A 13405-nucleotide genomic window follows, 5' to 3' on the forward strand; every position below is an offset into this window, starting at 1 on the left:
ACACTAAGTTTTCATGTAGTTGCATTTTTAGATGCTGCAAGTTTTCTTACAGCTGCATATTTTCTTTATGTTGTAGTTATAGTCAAGTGGGACTGTGCAGTTGAATTAGTCAACTGTGCCCACATTTTTCTCCACTCTTTTCCTATATAAGGAGGACCCTCATTTGTATATATTTTATCTTTTAATATGCTTAGCAAAACTCCGCCAAATTTTTATCTCAATTAAGACTTTGAGCTTTTGATGTAAAAAAGTGGGTTCAAGGAAATAAAGATAGCAACCCGCTAGTTTCCAAACTTTGTGTTGGACTCAAGATTGTGATTGTGATTGGAATCATTCTTATGTTTAGTTCTCATAATCATTATTTGTGATCTTGAATCTTTTGGTGAAATTGTTAAAGTTTATGAAAGAGCTTTCCAATTGTGCAAATAGACTTTGTGTTGTTTACATATTTGGGAAATTTTCTGATGTTAAGTGATTAGTAGTAGGCTTTGTATTGCTGATGTTACTTGTAGTTTAAGGAATTGGGAATTTATACTTGAAGACTTTGGGTTGCAAGTTAAATTTCTTATCGTTTGTAATTTTTAGCTTAGTTAAATTTACATTCAAGAAAGACTTTGTTCTTCTCAATTGTAAGATTTTGGTGTAATTTGTTGGAGTGATTTGTTCATTTCTTTAAGTATCATAAGTGATAGAGAATTGTAACAAGTGGAGGGAAAATACATAAACTTTGAAAAAAAAGAGTTATATGCCCGAAACTCACCCACAGATTTTAGTTTTTTGTTAATTAGAGAAGAAATTTCAAAGGGAACCTCCCCTTGATGAAAGGAGAGATTAATTTCTCGACATAGCTATGTGTGAATTATATATTTTGTCGTTGGTACACTAGTGACAAAATATTCACCCAACAGTTTTTTGACGACTCTGTTGGGGATACGATACACATCCAAAAGCCTCATGATTTTGGTTGAAGTATACTGGTATCTTATTCATTGTAATTCCTTTCCTTATAATTTATCAAACGTTCACCAAGGATATGTAAAATGGCAGCTCAAGGTCCTTGGGGGAATGTTTTTGGTTCGTTGAACCTGACTCTACCCTTACATGTTCTTCTTGATGGTTCGCGGAAGAACTTTCCCAAGTTTTTGGGTGCTGGTGCTCAGCATCCTGATGAACACATCATTGCATTTTATATTGCGTGTGGTGATTTAGGAGTTGAGCATGGAGATGTATCTGTAAGGTTATTTATTGAAACCTTACAAGGTCTAGCTACTGATTGGTTTTACCATTTGCCAAATAATTATATCACAGATCGGGCTAGCCTCCAAACAAGGTTTGAGGCAAGGTTCAAACCTGCAGAAGATGAGCATGTGCTCTTGGCGCAATTGACTCAAATGAAGAAAGAACTACAAGAGCCCATGCGGAAATTTGTTGCTAAATTCAACAAGTTGCATAACTGCATCCTGGTTGCTTCTCAGCCTACCGTTGTAAATTTGAAGTGCTTTTTCATGAATTCTCGGTCACTTGAAGTGAGTTTCTTGTTAAGAATAGTAGTTCCAGGTAACCTTACAGTTGCACAAACCTTAGCAGTTGAGGTTGAAGATGATCTTATCTTTGCGGGTAAGATAAAGATAGAGCCAAATGGGTCCAAAGAAAACTCTTCTTTGGGATCATGGTCTACCAAGAGAGCAAATACCATGGTGCAAAGGTTGGCTAATGAGTTGCTTGCGCTCAAAAAGAAAATAGCTCAAGGTGTATTTTCTTCCCCTTATGAAGACATTCCTAGGAGGCCATATCCAAATATTGCTCCTAGTTATGTAGCTAGAAATCAAGACAAGCTTCCTTCGCCACCAAAAGGGCTTGCACTTGAGGCACCATCAACAAATGCAGCAGTGGAGGACTCTGAATCCGAATAAAGTGATCCTGTTGTTCTATTCCAAGAGGAGGAAGCAGGCATAGCTGGCGACTCTCAAATCTGGTTTATGCAGTTCCAGAAAGCTATTGAACAAAAAGAAAAGACCATGTCAAGTACCATGGAGGAGGACAGTCACATCATGAGATGTGAAAAGGTGAACATGCATGAAGATCCCAGCCAAGTTAAAATGAATGCATTCATGTTCCAAGGTCATGAACTTGGACATATCATGTATAAGAGACCTACCCCACAATTTGATGAAGATCATTTCATGAGTACTATAAAAGAGTTTTGTTCAAGTCTTGTTGACGATCCTCTCAAATTTGAAGTTTGTGAGCAACATGTTGAGGCAAGCAATGTAGTCATGTTTTCAATTGACTCGCATGAAGAAACTCATTCTTTTCAGCATGAGGTTGTAATTGAAGAAGCAACTGATAAAGGTGTAATCAACAAGAAGAATTATGTTTTTGCCTCATCAAGAGGATGTCCAATCAAACATCTTACTTGGTTGAAAGCCAATGGAGAGCCAGAGGTTCCACTTGTACATGAGCTTGAAGATACACTTGAAGAAGAGGCCATACATGAATTTTCAGCTAAGCAAGAGCAATTTGGAGTAGAAATACATATGATTCATTTCAAGAGGAAGGTGAATCTGTTCATATTTTCCAAGGAGTGTTGCATCAAGTCCTAGTACAATTGTTTGTGCTTCTATTGGTTGTGGCTACTAATGATCATGCAAGGAAATGCAAGCTGCTAAAGAAAGGCAACTGCTTCGGTGAACCGGTGAATGGTTTCATTTAGGAAGGTTTCCATGGTCAGTTAGTTTAGGTTAGGTTTGTTTCCTTTTTTAGTAAGTGCAATTGCATAAGTTTTTGTCTTGTTTTCAATTAGTTGCTTTGTGTCAGTCTTGTTGCCTGTGTCTTTGTTGCTTGACTCTATAGCCCAATGGATACAGACACTTGGAGTTCTAGATTATACAACCTTCATTAGTGAAGGTTGTTCCCCAGTTAGAGCCAGTTGTTGTCACCGATTTCAGCTAACCTTAATCGTGGTACAACCCCTATGAAATTTGTCCATTTTGTAGCCTGCGTCCTCCAAGGTCAGTCGACTTCCCTCATAAATCGTGTAAGTTTGCATCTTCGTTTTTGTCATTTTTCATGTTTTGGCCTTCATCTTTTATTTTATCTTTTGTCTGCACTTCGGGTTTTAAAACCCGAAATGCAGTGTTTCTTGTGTTTTCCTACACGTTGGGTTTTAAAACATGAAGTGTAGTTTTGGTCTGCCAAGTAATGCAAGTTGGGTTTTAAAACCCGACCTGCGAGTCTGCCCTTATGTGCAGGTCAGGAAATTATTCTTGACCTGCAGATCTAAGTGTAGGTCAGGGAATTTTTCCCGACCTGCAAGTTTGCCTATGTGCAGGTCGGGAAATTTTTCCCAACCTATAAGCTTGCCTATGTGCAAGTCGGGAAATTTTTTTCCCGACCTGTCGGTCTAAGTGCAGGTCGGGGAATTTTTCCCGACTTGCAGATCTGCCTTTATGTGTAGGTTGGAAATTTTTTCCCGACCTGTCAGTCTAAGTGTAGGTTGAGGAATTTTTCTCAACCTGGAGGTCTGCCTTTATGTGCAGGTCGAGAAATTTTTCCTGACCTGTCGGTCTAAGTGCAGGTTGGGGAATTTTTCTCGACCTGCAAGTCTTTCTTTATGTGCAGGTTGGGAAATTTTTCCTGACCTGACGGTCTAAGTGCAAGTCAGGGAGTTTTTCCCGACCTGCAAGTCTGCCTATGTGCAAGTCGGGAAACCTGTCGGTCTAAGTGCAGGTCGGGAAATTTTTCCCAACCTACAAGTTTTCCTATGTGCATGTCGGGAAATTTTTCTCGACCTGCAACCTAGGTTTTGCCCAAGTGCAGATCGGGTTTTAAAACTCACCTGTAGCCTTGACCTACCCAAGTGCAAACCGAGTTTTAAAACCCGATCTGCTATTTTTTTTGTCTTTTTGTCTAAGGGTAATTTTGATCTTTCAGGCATCTTTCCGGATCTTTGAAGTTGGCGATTTGATGGTGAATGTCGATTTTCGTGATGAAAATGTTGCAGATTTTGGCGGATAACTTACCTTTCTCCAAGTAAAATCCAAAGGGAAGAAATTGAAGAATAAAGTGTCACATCGACACTAAGTTTTCATGTAGTTGCATTTTTAGATGCTGCAAGTTTTCTCGCAGCTGCATATTTTCTTTTTGTTGTAGTTATAGTCAAGTAGGGTTGTGCAATTGAATTAGTCAACTATGCCCACATTTTTCTCCACTCTTTTCCTATATAAGGAGGACCCTCATTTGTATATATTTTATCTTTTAATATGCTTAGCAAAACTCTGCCAAATTTTTATCTCAATTAAGACTTTGTGCTTTTGATGTAAAAAAGTGGATTCAAGGAAATAAAGATAGCAACCCACTAGTTTCCAAACTTTGCGTTGGACTCAAGATTGTGATTTTGATTGGAATCATTTTTATGTTTAGTTCTCATAATCATTCTTTGTGATCTTGAATCTTTTGGTGAAATTATTAAAGTTTATGAAAGAGCTTTCCAAATGTGCAAATAGACTTTGTGTTGTTTATATATTTCGGAAATTTTCTGATGTTAAGTGATTAGTAGTAGGCTTTGTATTGTTGTTGTTACTTGTAGTTTAAGGAATTTGGAATTTATACTTGAAGACTTTGGGCTGCAAGTTAAATTTCTTATCATTTGTAATCTTTAGCTTAGTTAAATTTACATTCAAGAAAGACTTTGTGCTTCTCGATTGTAAGATTTTGGTGTAATTTGTTGGAGTGATTTGTTCATTTCTTTAAGTATCATAAGTGATAGAGAATTGTAACAAGTGGAGGGAAAATATATAAACTCTGAAAAAAGAGAGCTATATGCCCGAAACTTACCCACAAATTTTAGTTTCTTGTTAATTAGAGAATAAATTTTTAAAGGGAACCTCCCCTTGATGAGAGGAGAGATTAATTTCTCGACGTAGTTGTGTGTCAATTATATATTTTGTCGTTGGTACGCTAGTGACAAAATATTCACCCAACATAACTAATAACCATGTTTTTGTTTAATTTTCCTTAGATACACTAGAGCCCTCTTGAAATGAAACAAAATTTCATAAACTTGTAAGTTATTTTGCACGACCATGACCTATATATGTAAACCTTGGGGAAACTTAATTTTCTTTTAGGAGAGGTGGAGTCCTTATAATATTTACTCAAAATGGGGTGTGCCATACCATACATTAATGAATGACTGCTAGGAGGGTTTATCAAAATGTTGAAAGACCAATTTACGTTGGTACTAGCCAAAGTAGTTCATATCTAATTGGATGGATCCAAAGTCTCATTGTGAAATAATGGGCAGGAAGATACATATAAATGCAAGTGATCATATGCATCATCACATTTGTTATACCACTTAATTTTTTCTACATCTATAATAGACTCTTTCTCTATACCCATACTAATTGAATGAATAATCCATTGTTTCTTAATGGAATTAACCTTCTAAATTTCTATTCATTGTAATATATATAGTAAGAAGAGGAATTAACAACTAATCCGTAGTGTAGAAAGAAAATGCAAGAATACACAAAAAGAATATAACATAATGTAACTCTCTATTACTAAATGATGCATTGACTCCCCTCAACAAATATAGAGTTTGGCACTTTATTTTAGTATAATTTACAATGAAAAGATTAGGTTGTGATTATTTTTAGTTTAAAAAAGGATAACCATACTAAAAGTACAAATTAAGTTTCTCGATAAGAACTAGAGCATAGCATAATGTTTAAAGAATAACAATGAAAAAAATTGTTACAAAAGAAACACACATTTGTGAAAGTTATAAGAATTTCATGCCCCCAAAATATGACTAATAAATGATTTTTTGATAAAACTAAAATATTGAAAAATTGGAAAGTAAATTTCTAAAAAATGATATAGACATGTAACTAAGAAAAAAATAGCTTAAAGAAAAATGTAGACCTTAAAAAGGCCTTTGAATGATTGAGCAATGAGCAACTAAAGTTGAAGTGCCAAAGATAAAACTCCAATGAAAAAGGGCCCCACAAATTGAATAGGATGATAATGTTAACAACCTAGCAGGTGGTCTAGTTAATAGTCCATATGCATCATGTTGATGACTTTAATGAGCATACAACCATGACATTAATGATATAGTGGTTTGTGTGGCAAGTGGCATGGTAAATTATTATAGAGGATGTTGGAAGGTAGGTCTTAAGACATATAAATCCCTTAATCAAAGATGATCTATTAGTACAACTCGGGAGATTAGTGTGTACAATGGTACTATTTAGGGAATATTCCTAATGTCAACACCTAGTACAATGCAAGTAGGCAATATCCACTGACAACTTTGATTGGTAAGTCGCTTAGCTGGTTGAGGGGCAACTAGGGCTATCACAATTAAGAGTGGTAGAAATGTTCAATAACACTATAGTGAAAGATATGAACCCTATGGTTGTATGGTCATAATGATCAATGTTGGAGAAAAAAAGCAACACACTCTAGTCCACAAGCTAAAAAAATTTAAAAAGTTAAATATAATCTTAAGGTTTGATGTGTCATTGAATGTAATTGTATAGTTGATTTTGGCTAGGACCCTCTAAAATTTGATCCACCTATAAAAATAAATTAAGAAAACACATGTATAAAACTTGGATAAATGTCAACCTTTCATTATCTATTAAAAGAAGAAAAAAAATTCTATTCTAATTTTATTGAATCTCTTAGACATAATGAGGCTACCCAAAAGGTTACATAGTGTACTAAAAAATAGTTCATACCCAAATTTTTTTTTTAAATGAGATCCATTAGAAACTTAAAAACTTAGTGACCTACCTTTGATGCCATGGCTTTGATACCATGTTAGATTTTTTTAAAAATAATGAAGAACTAAGAATGACAAAATTCAAATGCTTAGCTAGATTATATTCACTTTTTTGCATCCGCACAAGACTCCAATGCCTAAAATTGGACTTGTCTTTACTATGTCTAAATATGTTTGATTTGAATACATTGCTCTAAACCATGGATTATTGCATGATTGATGACTATGTATGAATAGTGCATCGATATTATTTGATGGTTTTATTTCTTCGTCAATAACAACCATATAACTCACATATTCATGCTATAGGCAATTTTATGTTTTCTCAATCTCCTTATATGAATACTTGTATCTACATGAAATTAAGCTTCACTATTCTAAACTTTCCATATTTTACTTGATAATTTAAGTCATGATTTTCTACATTAATTTTAAATTATGTTGAAATTATTTTTTTATCTCTAGGAATCTTTAAAACTCTATTTTGTTTACTAGATATTTTAATTTGAGGCATAAAAAATAGGAAAATATGAAAACATGAATATTGAAATTGATTATATTGTAAAAGTAACACAAAAAGGAGATTTTTATAAAAAAAAAGTTGTCAATTTGGAGAAGATTTTATGTAACGAAATGTGTCATATAACTTCGATACAATAATTTGATGCTGGAATTGGGGGAGAACACAACAAACTTATTGGGGAACTTATTTCACACAATTGCTACATGAAAAACACGACTTTGAAAAGAGTTTTCTATTAAGAGAAAGTTTATGAAAATAGATGACTATGAAAATAGATGACTGTATGATCTAAATGCATTTATCTAGTAACAAACCTACTAATTCATTAATTAAAAAACACCCTATACCTTTTATCTATAGAAAATATTATGAAGTTATTTGATTTTTGTTTGCAAAAAAGAATAGAAGGTGAAAATTCTAACATGTATATAAGCTTTTAAATTTAATTAAAATATTCAAGGTGGGTGACAACATGAGGAGGGTAAACCCTTATTGAACAACATAAATTTATTTATTAGATCAATCTAAAAGCTAATGTGGGCACCAAGAATAGGTCAACCCATATGAATAACATTTAATTTAATTCCAAGAATAGGCCGGCCCAAATGAATATCATTTAGTTTAATTACATTAGTTCTATTTGTATTTAATGTAGCTGGCCACCATACATTTAAATATATCTTGCTTTTCCTCATCTATTCCCTCCCCCCGCCACACACACACATCTCCTTATATAAGATCTTCATTGCTCCAGGATTACATTCTCTAAATGAATGATCCTCATATATATCTTCTATTCATGTAAGTTGGCATCAATGACAATTAATGCACCTTTGACATCAATGATAATCAATTGCAACTATATTTGGAGGCTCGGGTGATGCACTCCTTGCATTTGAGATGTTGAAGATTTGGTTTATCGGAGAAATTACTGTTTCTTTAATATGGCATGGTATTATTACTAATCTATTGTACTCCACATCTACATTACCATGTTTGTAAAATGTTATATTGAATTTAATTCAATTGACGCAAAATAATTTTATTATATTTTGTACTTGTATTTACTAATACTTCAGTGAATTTTGTTTGATGTATTTACCTTATAAAGAAATGTGAGTATATTATGGAAAGAATGCCAACCTAGAAAGAAGAGGAATTTAAAAGATTGCTTATTGGACCGACCTAGAAAGAAGAGGTGCAATGTGTATGTAAGGGGCAAATCACTTGGAGTTACTTCATAAAGGTTTTCATTGAATAAAATTCCCATTCATCGTAGGTCTAGAGCAAACCTTAGAAGAAGATCTAAGGCGCATGTATGCGAAAATTGAAGGAGAATTATTACAAACCTAAGAGTATAATTAGAAGTAGAATTATTGCAGCCCTAAGTGTAGACTATGGAGATGAATTATTGTAAAATTATTAGTAGACTTTGAAAGTGAATTGGTGCAAATCTAAGAGTGGACTATGTAGGTGAATTAGTGCAAGATCTTGAGTAGAAACATTACTTATTTGTTGATATATTTTGAGCAAATTTGAGAGCTTATTAAAGCAGATCTTGAAGATACTTGGAGCAACCATTTAAGGCATATTTGTAGTAAATTTAAGAAGACCTAATTCCTGTCAATAGAGGTTGATGTCTCTAATTAAAAGAGATTGGTGTCTCTTGCTTGGTTGTTGCTTGATTATGGGGATTGGTGTCTCTACTGGGTTCGTGCTCATAGGTCATCTAGAGGGGATTGACGTCTCTTGTAGGTTGGTGACTACAAAGATTGTGATAATTTTCTAAGATAAGCAATATTTTTATATGGATTTCTCGTGCAATGGTTTCCACATAAATCATGTGATCTTGTTCTCTTAATTTCTTGTTCTTGCATCTATGTTACTATTGTGAATGATTAAGTTTTGAAGTGTTGCATTTGTATCTAATAAAGTTTTGAAAAGTATAGGATTGTTGTTATGTCTGTTGACTCCCCCTCTAAATATAACTAAGTGCTCTTCAACCACAAACCAAAAATCCCCCACACACCTTCCATAAGGAAGTGGTCCTACCCTTCATGGGGGTAGAAAATTAAGTGAATCCAATGATCACTACATGCCTTCAAAGAGATAGTGTTGTATTCTAAATTACAAACAATCTATCATACAACTCTAGATACCCTCTAGCTGAGTATGATCTATTTGATTGTTTTGTATCAAAATAGACATTGTGAACCTAAAATACAAGTAGTGGTTTTGCATTACGTTGGCCAAAGATTCTAAAATTAAATAAAACATTTCAAAAATTATAAACATGTGTCACATGTTCACGCACCTCTTTCTCAAACTAGTTAACAACAATGTTTCACATTTGGGTTTGCAACTTGGTTTGAATAACAAAAATCATATCCATTTTTATCAAGATATATCTTTAAGGTTCATAACATACTTGATTCAACCACTTTCATATTCATCTAATCCAAATCCAGACAATAATCGTATATTTCAACTATAGGCATTGATGTCTTAATTGTATAATAAATGTTCTAACTTTTTCCCGATGTAATAAGAACATAAGTTTACATAAGCATTTGTCCATACATACATACATACATACATACATACTTACTTACTTACTTACTTACTTACGCACACACACACACACATAGATACATAAGGCTTTTAACAAAAATAATAGTGCCACTTAGAATGGTAATCATATCAACACATATATATACACTTTGTATACATATGCATAGATATGAGTACATAGACAATATTTTCTTCATATTGATATTCTTAAATTTACTTGAAATGACAACATAATTTGAACATTGGAATTTTGAAGAAAATCCAATCTTCAAGCATTCAACCTATATACATATTCATCAAATTACTATAGTACCCAAAGAATATACACTATCATTCACAAACACAATACTGAGCTCCCAAATTTTCCTTCAAACCATACACCACTAATAGAATTCATAAGGAATATCAATTGAGATTAAATCATAGTTGATCCTTCTATAAAATTTATTGCATACAAACCTTAAAAGATAATAATCCTTTCTCTAATGATCTATGTATGCAATAATAATAGTTACAGGCTCAAGGTAGAGGTCCTACTATTGGATTTAAAGAAACTGCAAGGCTCAAGCATAATCAAGATTGATGACAAACCTACTTTAGGCAAGATGGTGATTTGAAGAATTCAAACAATGATCAACGAAGAAAGGATATGCAAGGATGGAGATGATAAACTAAGACAATGTGTGCTTTTGGATCAGATGAATTCTAGTTTGGGATTGATCACATCCTTGATTAAGGGAATGTAAGAGGTAATCCAAAAACCCCTAGGAGATGAATTTCATTCTTTTTGGATAGCAAAAATTTAGGGAATTCAATTGTAGATTTAAAAGAGAGGTTTTTTGTCAAATGGGGAGGGGACTAGTTGGCAATGGTAAAAACTAGGAATTGGTGTGATAAAAAAAAGGGAACAAATGTCCAATTAAAATCATTGCCTAATGAATTTTTCTTGGTGTAATGTCCGTCGGGGCTAGTGAAATGGAAAATATAAAACAATGGTCCTTTCATGATGGATGGAATAGGGATCTATATGAAGGATTGGGAACCAAATTTTGATCCCTCAAAGTAGAAAATAGAGGAGATCCCATCTTGGATCAGGCTTTATAATCTCCCCTTTGAATATTGGGAGGAGAATATTTTGAAGGAAATCAAGGATAAATTGAGAGCCTTATTAAAGTAGGTCAAAAGATGGTGGATAGATGTATTTTAGAATTTTTGTTAAGATTTTTCTCTACCCCCACTCCCGATAGAAGTAGAAATAATAATTGATTAAATAATTTGGAGGTAAAAGATTGGAAGGGAGGACACCCAAGTAGTAGTGTGTCCTAAGTGTTGATCCAAAGGGCATGAGGGAAAGGAGTTCCTAAAATCTTGTGGACATTAGAAAGAGATGGACATGGCTACGAGTTTGGAGGATCTCCAAAACCATGATAGTGAGGCCCAAAGAGTTTTAAGAGGATATTATTCTCAAAGCAAATTATCTCCCTAGGAGAAATAGAGCAAGAGGAAGATAAAGATTTCAAGTAGCAAGTGAACTCTAAGGATAATATTTACCAAGTAGTAGGTGATGAAGTGGTAAAAGGGTAACTGAAACAATGGTGGAACCATTATTAGGAGACATGAGTGTATCTTTCAAAAAAACAACGATAGTGGCTAAGCCTAATGAGACAACATTGACATACCATATTTTGTGTGAAGAAGGGGTGGAGATGGTTAAATAAGTGGGTCTTGTTGGACATTGTTGCTGCTAGGATATGTTGTTGTCATTGATGTCAACATATTCCTGTGATTTATTGCTCCGGTGGTTGCAAATTGGTTTATTGGATCATGATTCAGTATATGGAGTATTTCTAGTATCATTATATCTTTTTGTATTGGTTTTAGTGATCAAGGAGCTTAATTGGTCATATCATATGATCCAGTTTACAGTTTGGTTCTTCTGATCAATTCTTTGTAGAGTTCGGCATTTCCTCTAGTATATTCTAGTTAAGGATTGAGAGAGTAGAAATACAAAACTAGCTGAACTATTGGATAAAGGATTCAAGCTTATAAGTAATAACTTGGAATTTTTTGTGGAGTGCATGATCATGGTTTGTGCTCTAAATCCAAAGAGGAGAGTGATTGTGGAGAAGAGGAAGGAGAGATACTAGAGGAAAGATCAATAGAACAATCACAATCTAAAATGACAAAAATTGAATACGAATCAAAAGAGTAAGAAGGGTTAGAAAACTAATAAGAATAAGCTAGAAATAGAAGGAAATGCCAAAGGTCAAATAAAATTGAGGTTTGGGAAGGAGATTTTCCTTCTCAAAGAGAAATGGAGGTCTTAACATGGAACTAACAAATGGTCTCATGATAAAGTGCCAAATTGACCAAACTAAGTAGATGTTGTGTTGTTACAAGAGACAAAATGGAGTGAAAAAGAAAGTAGGGAGAGGCTTAAGAATTGAAGACAAGGGGAAGGAGTTTTTGTGGGTGATCATGGAGATTTGGGAGGTTTAGATTTTCTCTGGAATCCAAGCAAGTTGGTTGGAGAACTGGTGGAAGTAAATCAAAACTAGTAGTTGATTAAGCTAAAAGTATTACAAATGAATGAAATCTTTTAGGTGGTCAATGTATTTGGATGTATCTCAACTATGAGCAAAAGGGAAGTGCGGCAAAAACTAACTACAAAATTACAAAATCTGCAAGGAGAAAATATTCTAGTAGCGGAGGACTTTAATGCCACCCTAAACAATACTAAAAAATGGGGGGCATGTCCTATTTGTCTCAAGTTAACCTAGATTTTCAAAATTTGTTGGATAGAATCATTTGAGGGATATTTAGCCGAAAAATGGTATTTTCACTTGGACCAATAGGAGAAAAGGTTTCACCAATATTGTAGATTGCAGAGAGGTTGGATAGATTCCTAATTGTAGGAGACTGGGATAGTTTAGTGATTTCTCATGATGTGTGCATTTTTCTATTTACAAGTCCAGATCATTACTTTGTGTAGCTGCAATTCACTCCTGATAGGCTCCTATGTGGTTGAGAGAAAAAATCTTGTAGGAGCTGGTTGGTGGATGGAGTGAAGTGAGGGTCAATCATAACTCCTAGTTATTTTTGTTACCTAAGAAATTAAATCATGTGAAAACAAATTGAAGATATGGAATGAATCTCATTTCAAAACCATCTTTGAGGAGAAAGAGAGATTTGAAAAAGAATTTGTAGATTTGAATGAATTATTATTGAGAAATGTATGTGCTGATGATTTTGAATTAAAAAAGAGGCCAAAGCAAGAATATGCAAAAATCCTAGCTAGAGAGGAAACCTTTCAGAGGAAAAAATCAAGAGAGGTGTGGTATCCATGTGTGATTCCTATCAAGTCCCACCCCCAACAGCTAACTTTAGTTCAATGACAACAACTAACTTTAGTTCAACGACAACACCTACTACTCTAAGGGGGTGGTTGGGAGAACTGATCCCCTACAATTTGGTTGGTAGGAAAGGGTGGGAGGATAATTGGCTAGGGGGTTGTC

Source organism: Cryptomeria japonica, chromosome 5 (genome assembly GCF_030272615.1).
Source record: "Cryptomeria japonica chromosome 5, Sugi_1.0, whole genome shotgun sequence".
NCBI lineage: Eukaryota > Viridiplantae > Streptophyta > Pinopsida > Cupressales > Cupressaceae > Cryptomeria > Cryptomeria japonica.